This window comes from Melanerpes formicivorus, unplaced genomic scaffold, assembly GCF_026170545.1.
Source record: "Melanerpes formicivorus ecotype bairdi unplaced genomic scaffold, bMelFor1.0.p_v2 SCAF_87, whole genome shotgun sequence".
NCBI lineage: Eukaryota > Metazoa > Chordata > Aves > Piciformes > Picidae > Melanerpes > Melanerpes formicivorus.
The window spans coordinates 1,074,970-1,082,671 of NW_027142439.1; positions in this window are offsets into that span (position 1 = coordinate 1,074,970).

Genomic DNA, 7,702 nt, shown 5'->3' on the forward strand with positions numbered 1-7,702 from the left:
CTTCCTTCCTTATTTTCCTGTCTCTGGGTGCAGTGACGCCCGTGATTTATACCAGTCCAAACCCTGTCGCACTGACTTCAGAAGAATCTGTGGCTGCTGGAGTGAGCCTCACTGGTGAATTGCTTGGTGGCTTGGACTCCTTCTAGAGCCTGTAGTTATCCTACACTAGGCTAAGTTACAATCCATCCCTGCCCAGCTCCTCTGTTGGTCTGCATGGTTTAGCTGTGGTGTGTAGCTGTGCTGGCCTGCAGCCAGGCTCCACTTCTTCATGTCCCTGCACTCCAGAGAATATATGCAACATGTTCTTTTAAGTTAGCTCAGTACTTTCACCTGGTGCTGCTTTCCTTATCCTCTAAGGAGAGGAATAAGCACAAGTCCTGGACACTCAGAAAAGCTGCTTTACAGAATCACAGAATCACCCAGGTTGGAAGAGACCTCCAAGAACATCAAGTCCAACTGATCACCCAGCCCTATCTACTCAACTAGACCATGGCAATAAGTGCCTCATCCAGTCTCTTCTTAAACACCTCCAGGGATGTTGACCCCACCACCTCCCTGGGCAGCACATTCCAAACAGAAAGGGGCCTGGGGGTGCTGATTGACAGCCGCCTAAACATGAGCCTGCAGTGTGCCCAGGTGGCCAAGAGGGCCAATGGCATCCTGGCCTGCATCAGGAACAGTGTGGCCAGCAGGAGCAGGGAGGTCGTTGTGCCCCTGGACTCTGTGAGACCACACCTTGAGTCCCATGTCCAGTTCTGGGCCCCTCAGTTTAGGAAGGAGGTTGACTTGCTGGAAGGTGTCCAGAGAAGGGCAACAAAGCTGGGGAGGGGTTTGGAGCACAGCCCTGTGAGGAGAGGCTGAGGGAGCTGGGGCTGCTTAGCCTGGAGAAGAGGAGGCTCAGGGCAGACCTTCTTGCTGTCTCCAACTACCTGAAGGGAGGTTGTAGCCAGCTGGGGGTTGGTCTCTTCTCTCAAGCAACCAGCACCAGAACAAGAGGGCACAGTCTCAAGCTGCACCAGGGGAGGTTTAGGCTGGAGGTGAGGAGAAAGTTCTTCCCAGAGAGAGTCATTGGTCATTGGGATGTGCTGCCCAGGGAGGTGGTGGAGTCCCCATCCCTGGAGGGGTTCAAGAGGGGATTGGATGTGGCACTTGGTGCCATGGTCTAGTCATGAGGTGTGGTGACAGGTTGGACTTGGTGATCTTTGAGGTCTCTTCCAACCTTGGTGATGCTGTGATTCCAATGGGCAATCACTCTTCCTGTGAGGAGTTTCCTGCTGAGCAAAGGAGAGCAGTGAGTGCGCCCCGGGGCTGCTGCTCTCGGCGTGCTCCCGAGAGAGCTTCCTGCTGAGATGGAAGGCATTATTCTGAAGGATACTTGGTAGTCACAAGTGATACTGCAGATGGCTTCATGGTGCCATTTGAATGCATCACTGTTGAAATCTGTTTTCTAATGCCATTAATGATGTTAATTAAGAATCATAGAATTGTTAGGGTTGGAAGGGACCACAAGGATCATCCAGTTCCAACCCCCCTGCCATGGGCCAGGGACACCTCACACTACAGCAGGTTGCTCAGAGCCACATCCAGCCTGGCCTTAAAAACCTCCAGGGATGAGGCTTCCACCACCTCCCTGGGCAACCTGTGCCAGGCTCTCACCACCCTCATCACAGTATCACAGAATCACCAAGGTTGGAAGAGACCTCAAGGATCATTGAGTCCAACCTGTCACCACAGACCTCATGACTAGACCATGGCACCAAGTGCCACATCCAATCCCCTCTTGAACACCTCCAGGGATGGGGACTCCACCACCTCCCTCATGGTTAAGAACTTCTTCCTAACATCCAGTCTGAATCTCCCCACTTCTACTTTTGTTCCATTCCCCCTAGTCCTATCACTCCCTGACACCCTAAAAGGACCCTAAAAAGTCCTTCCCCAGCTTTCTTGTAGCCCCCTTCAGATACTGGAAGGCTACAATGAGGTCACCTGGGAGCCTTCTCTTCTGCAGTCTGAACAGCCCCAACTCCTTCAGTCTGTCCTCATAGGAGAGGTGCTCCAGCCCTCTGATCATCCTCCTGCTCAAACAGTCACACCCTGCTCTGGACACCTTCCAGCACCTCCAGATCCCTCTTGTCCTAGGGGCTCCAGAACTGGAGGCAGGACTCCAGGTGGGGTCTCCCCAGAGCTGAGCAGAGGGGGAGAATCACCTCCCTTGCCCTGCTGGCTGTGCTTCTCTTCATAGTATCACAGTATCAGTCAGGGTTGGAAGGGACCACAAGGATCATCTAGTTCCAACCCCCCTGCCATGGGCAGGGACACCCCACACTACATCAGCCTGGCCAGAGCCTCAGCCAGCCTGGGCTTAAACACCTCCAGGGACGGCGCCCCAACCACCTCCCTGGACAACCATCAAGATTAAGGGAGAAATCTGAGTATCAAGTGTTTGGGGAAATAGGCTGCTTTTGACCTTCACAACCACTTCTTGAGGTTAGACCCATAAAAACTGTCTTTAAGACCTCTGCAAATGAAATGAGCTGAAGAAGGATTCCTCAGGAGAGGACAGGCTTGCAGTCAGATGGGAACAGAGCCCACATGAGAGGAAACACAATTTAGTGGATGCTAATTTGCACCTATAAACCACTGGGTGCAAAAGCAGCTGGGATTGAATCCCCTGTTCCTTCTGGGCTGTTACATGACAAAAACTATCTGCAGCATTAATGGCTTAATTACCCTTTGAGAAAGGCTCTCAAGGGTAAGTGAACAGGAGCAGAGAGAAAAGAGGAAACCCAGGGTTTAAGTCTAGCAGCAGCACCAAGAAGTCTGGCTACAGATGCCCAGAAATTTGCTACTGCCTCTCCTTCTGCTCCCACTTACATGGTAGGACAGCTGCATGGTGGAGCACACTACTGCTTCAGAAATGAAAGGGTGTGTAGTCAGAGAATGTTAGGTGGTGGAGCACAGCCCTGTGAGGAGAGGCTGAGGGAGCTGGGGTTGCTTAGCCTGGAGAAGAGGAGGCTCAGGGGAGACCTTCTTGCTGTCTATAACTACCTGAGGGGAGGTTGTAGCCAGGTGGGGGTTGGTCTCTTCTCCCAGGCAACCAGCACCAGCACAAGAGGACACAGTCTCAAGCTGCACCAGGGAGGCGGTGGAGTCACCATCACTGGAATTGTTTAAGAAGAGCCTGGCTGAGGCACTTGGTGCTGTGGTTTAGTTGATGAGATGGTGTTGGATGATAGGTTGGACTCCATGATCTCAAAGGTCTCTTCCAACCTGGTTAATTCCATTCTGTTCTATTGTAAGTCTTCCATAGATTATTGAGGCCAGGCCCCCTGCCCAAGCAAGATCATCCAGGGCAGGCCCCACAAGAACACACCCAGGTGGGTTTTGAAAGTCTCCAGAGAAGAAGACCCCACAACCTCTCTGGGCAGCCTGTTCCAGTGCTCAGTCACCCTCACCACACAGAAGTGTCTCCTTGTGTTGAGGTGGAACCTCCTGTGCTGTAGCTTGTACCCTTTGTTCCTTGTCCTCTCACTGGGCACCACCCAAAAGAGACTGGCACCTTCATCTTGACACCCTCCCCTCAGATACTTACAGACATTGACAAGATCCCCTCTCAGCCTTCTCCTCTTGAGACTAAACAGCCCCAGTTCTCTCAGTCTTTTCTCACAGGAAAGATGTTTGAGTCCCACAATCATCCTTGCAGCTCTCCACTGGACTCTCTCCAGCAGATTGCTGTTTCTCTTGAACTGGACCCCAAAGCTGGATAGAGTATTCCAGGTGTGGCCCCTCCAGGGCAGAGTGGAGGGGGAAAAGAACCTCCCTAGACCTGCTGGACACGCTTGTCTTGATGTCACCCCAGGATACCATTGGCTCCCTTGGCCACAGGGGCACATTGTAAGAATAGAATAGGATAGGATAGAATACAATAGAATAGAATAGAATAGACCAGACCAGGTTGGAAGAGACCTTCAAGATCATCGTGTCCAACCCATCAACCAATCCAACCCACCTAAACAACTAACCCATGGCAACCATGTTGGCCCATGGAGAACTTCCTGTCCACCAGCACTCCAAGGTCTTTCTCCATGAAGCTGCTTTCCAGTGGGATGACCCCTGGTCTGTACTGGTGCCTGGTTTTATTCCTCCCCAGATGCAGCACTCTTCACTTGTCCTTATTGGACTTCATGAGGTTTGTCTTCACCCATCTCTTCAGCTTGCCCAACTCTTATTGAATGGCAGCACAGCCTTCCAGTGTGTCAGATGCCCCCCTCCCAGTTTCATGTCATCAGCAAACTTGCCAAGGGTACACTCAATCCCCTCATCCAGGCTGTTGATCAGTGAGTAACCAGTGAGGACACTTGCTAAATTCATGGTTGAGTACTATTACTGTTATGATTATGATTACTATGATTACTATTACTATTGCTATTGCTACTGCTATTGCTATTACTTCTGCTATGGCTATTGCTGCTGCTATTGCTATTACTGCTGCTATGGCTATTGCTATTACTGCTGCTATGGCTATTACTGCTGCTATTATTAACTGTGGTCACTCTGATAAACCCATTTTAAGCCTGCCAACCTCTCCAGTGTGCATGCCCAGCAAATGCACCCCATGTGAATCTGAAGTGATCAATTCCTGGGGGTGCTCCCAGTCCTCACAGCAGTTTTTGCTTTGGAAAGGAGTGGGATTGAGAAGATTGAGCTGCAGCCTGGCCCAACCCTTCACAATGCACTGAGGAGTTGCAGAGCCAGAGTTCTTGCCTCAGAGATGTAGATTGGCTCACCAGCTGCTCTCCCCTCCTGGCACAAGCCAACCTCAGGAGGTTCAACAAGACCAAGGGCAGGGTCCTGCAGCTGGGTGGAGGCAATCCCAGGCACAAATCCAGGCTGGGCAGTGAGTGGCTGGAAAGCAGCCCTGAGGAGAGAGACTTGGGGGTGCTGGGGGAGGAGAAGCTCACCAGGAGCTCTCAGTGTGCACTTGCAGCCCACAAAGCCAATCAGATCCTGGGCTGCATCAGGAGAAGTGTGGCCAGCAGGGCAAGGGAGGTGATTCTCCCCCTCTGCTCAGCTCTGGGGAGACCCCACCTGGAGTACTGCCTCCAGTTCTGGAGCCCCTATTGCAAGAGGGATCTGGAGGGGCTGGAAGGTGTCCAGAGAAGGGCCAGGAGGATGAGCAGAGGGCTGGAGCACCTCTCCTGTGAGGACAGACTGAAGGAGTTGGGGCTGTTCAGTCTGGAGAAGAGAAGGCTCCCAGGTGACCTCATTGTGGCCTTCCAGGATCTGAAGGGGGCTACAGGAAGGCTGGGGAGGGACTGCTCAGGATCTCAGGGAGTGCTAGGACTAGGGGGAATGGAATGAAGCTGGAGGTGGGGAGATTGAGGCTGGAGGTGAGGAGGAAGTTCTTCCCCATGAGAGTGGTGAAGCCCTGGAATGGGTTGCCCAGGGAGGTGGCTGAGGCCCCAGCCCTGGAGGTGTTTAAGGCCAGGCTGGCTGAGGCTGTGGCCAGGCTGATGTAGTGTGGGGTGTCCCTGCCCATGGCAGGGGGGTTGGAACTAGCTGATCCTTGTGGTCCCTTCCAACCCTGACTGATGCTGCTGTGAAATCTGGCTCACCCCGGCCAGCCATCAGCCTTTTCCCTTTCCCCTTGCGGAACTCCCCGTGGCAGCTCCAGCGCTCGGGTGCAAACAGCTTTGTTCAAAACTCGAAGTGACGAGAGCAGATGCTCTTAGGGATGAAGAAAAGGCTTGGAGAAGGGCAGAGTAAATAAACAGCCAAACCTAAGGGTGTAATATTGCCACGCAGAGAGGAGCTCTCCCTGCAGAACGCGGCAGTTAGCATGCAGGGACTCATCCCAGCGGGCTGGGAGGGAGCGGGCGGCAGGTTATTTAAACGAATTGCCACGTAGCCCGTGATTATCATCAGGATTCATTCAGACCCAGGCATTCAGCAGCGCTGCTGCTCGGCGGCTGCCTCTATCAGTACCTATTGTTTCATAATCTCACCACACTTGACGCTTTTTTTATCCCAGCCGAGTCTGCCTGGCTCATTCCCCTCCCCAGTGACTGAGCCGGAGCGCGTTGACAATGCAGGGTTTCGTTCGGCTCCGTCTCTCATGTTAGCGCAGAGAGATGTCTTCTCCCCTAATTGCAGAGGATCTCTTCGGCTTTGCAATTGCTCTATTGAAAGATTGGTTAGGGGAAGGCACAGGGATGTACATAAACCCGAGGACTCACTGGCAGGGGACGTAATCGCCCTCTCCCTCCAAGCACGGCAGAGCCCTTCTAAACTGCCCTGCACAGGCAGGGCTCTGTGAGACAGGCAGGAACCTCACTCATGCATGGCTCAAGCAGCCACAGGTTCTTTTCATAGTTTCATAGTTTCATTCAGGGTTGGAAGGGACCACAAGGATCATCCAGTTCCAACCCCCCTGCCATGGGCAGGAACACCCCACACTACATCAGCCTGGCCACAGCCTCAGCCAGCCTGGGCTTAAACACCTCCAGGGACAGGGCCCCAACCACCTCCCTGGACAACCCATTCCAGGGCTTCACCACTCTCATGGGGAAGAACTTCCTCCTCCCCTCCAGCCTCAATCTCCCCACCTCCAGCTTCATTCCATTCCCCCTAGTCCTAGCACTGCCTGAGATCCTGAGCAGTCCCTCCCCAGCCTTCTTGTAGCCCCCTTCAGATCCTGGAAGGCCACAATGAGGTCACCTGGGAGCCTTCTCTTCTCCAGACTGAACAGCCCCAACTCCTTCAGTCTGCCCTCACAGGAGAGGTGCTCCAGCCCTCTGCTCATCCTCCTGGCCCTGCTCTGGACACCTTCCAGCACCTCCAGATCCCTCTTGGAATAGGGGCTCCAGAACTGGAGGCATTACTCCAGGTGGGGTCTCACCAGGGCTGAGTAGAGGGGGAGAATCACCTCCCTTGCCCTGCTGGCCACACTTCTCCTGCTGCAGCCCAGGATCTGATTGGCTTTGCAGGCTGCAAGAGCACATTGAGAACTCCTGGTGAGCTTCTCCTCCCCCAGCACCCCCAAGTCTCTCTCCTCAGGGCTGCTTTCCAGCCAGTCCCTGCCCAGCCTGGATTTGTGCCTGGGATTGCCTCGCCCCAGCTGCAGGACCCTGCCCTTGGTCTTGTTGAACTTCATCCCAATCAGACAGCTTCCCTCTGCTAACAGCAGTGAGGCTCAGGCAAGCTCTCTGGAGCCAGATCTGGCCATTCCTGGCTGCTCTCCACCCAGGCAGCTCACACGTGGGGTCTGCAGTCAATTCCAGGAATATGCCCCTGAGGACAAAGCTTGCCCTTTGTACCCCCACTGCATGCTTCCCACAGGGAAGGAATCACTTTGGGGTAGTTCTTCCTCTGCTTTGCAAAAAGATGAGGCTTCTAGCATCTATTTCCAGTTTTCAGTGTTTTTTCTCCCTCTGTTCTGCTTCAGAACAAACCAAACATCTAGGATAGGATAGGATAGGATAGGATAGGATAGGATAGGATAGGATAGGATAGGATAGGATAGGATAGGATAGGATAGGATAGGATAGAATAGAATAGAATAGACCAGGTTGGAAGAGACCTTCAAGATCACCAAGTCCAACCTATCATCCAACACTACCTAATCAACTAACCCATGGCACCAAGCACCCCATCAAGTCTCCTCCTGAACCCCTCCAGTGATGGTGACTCCACCACCTCCCTG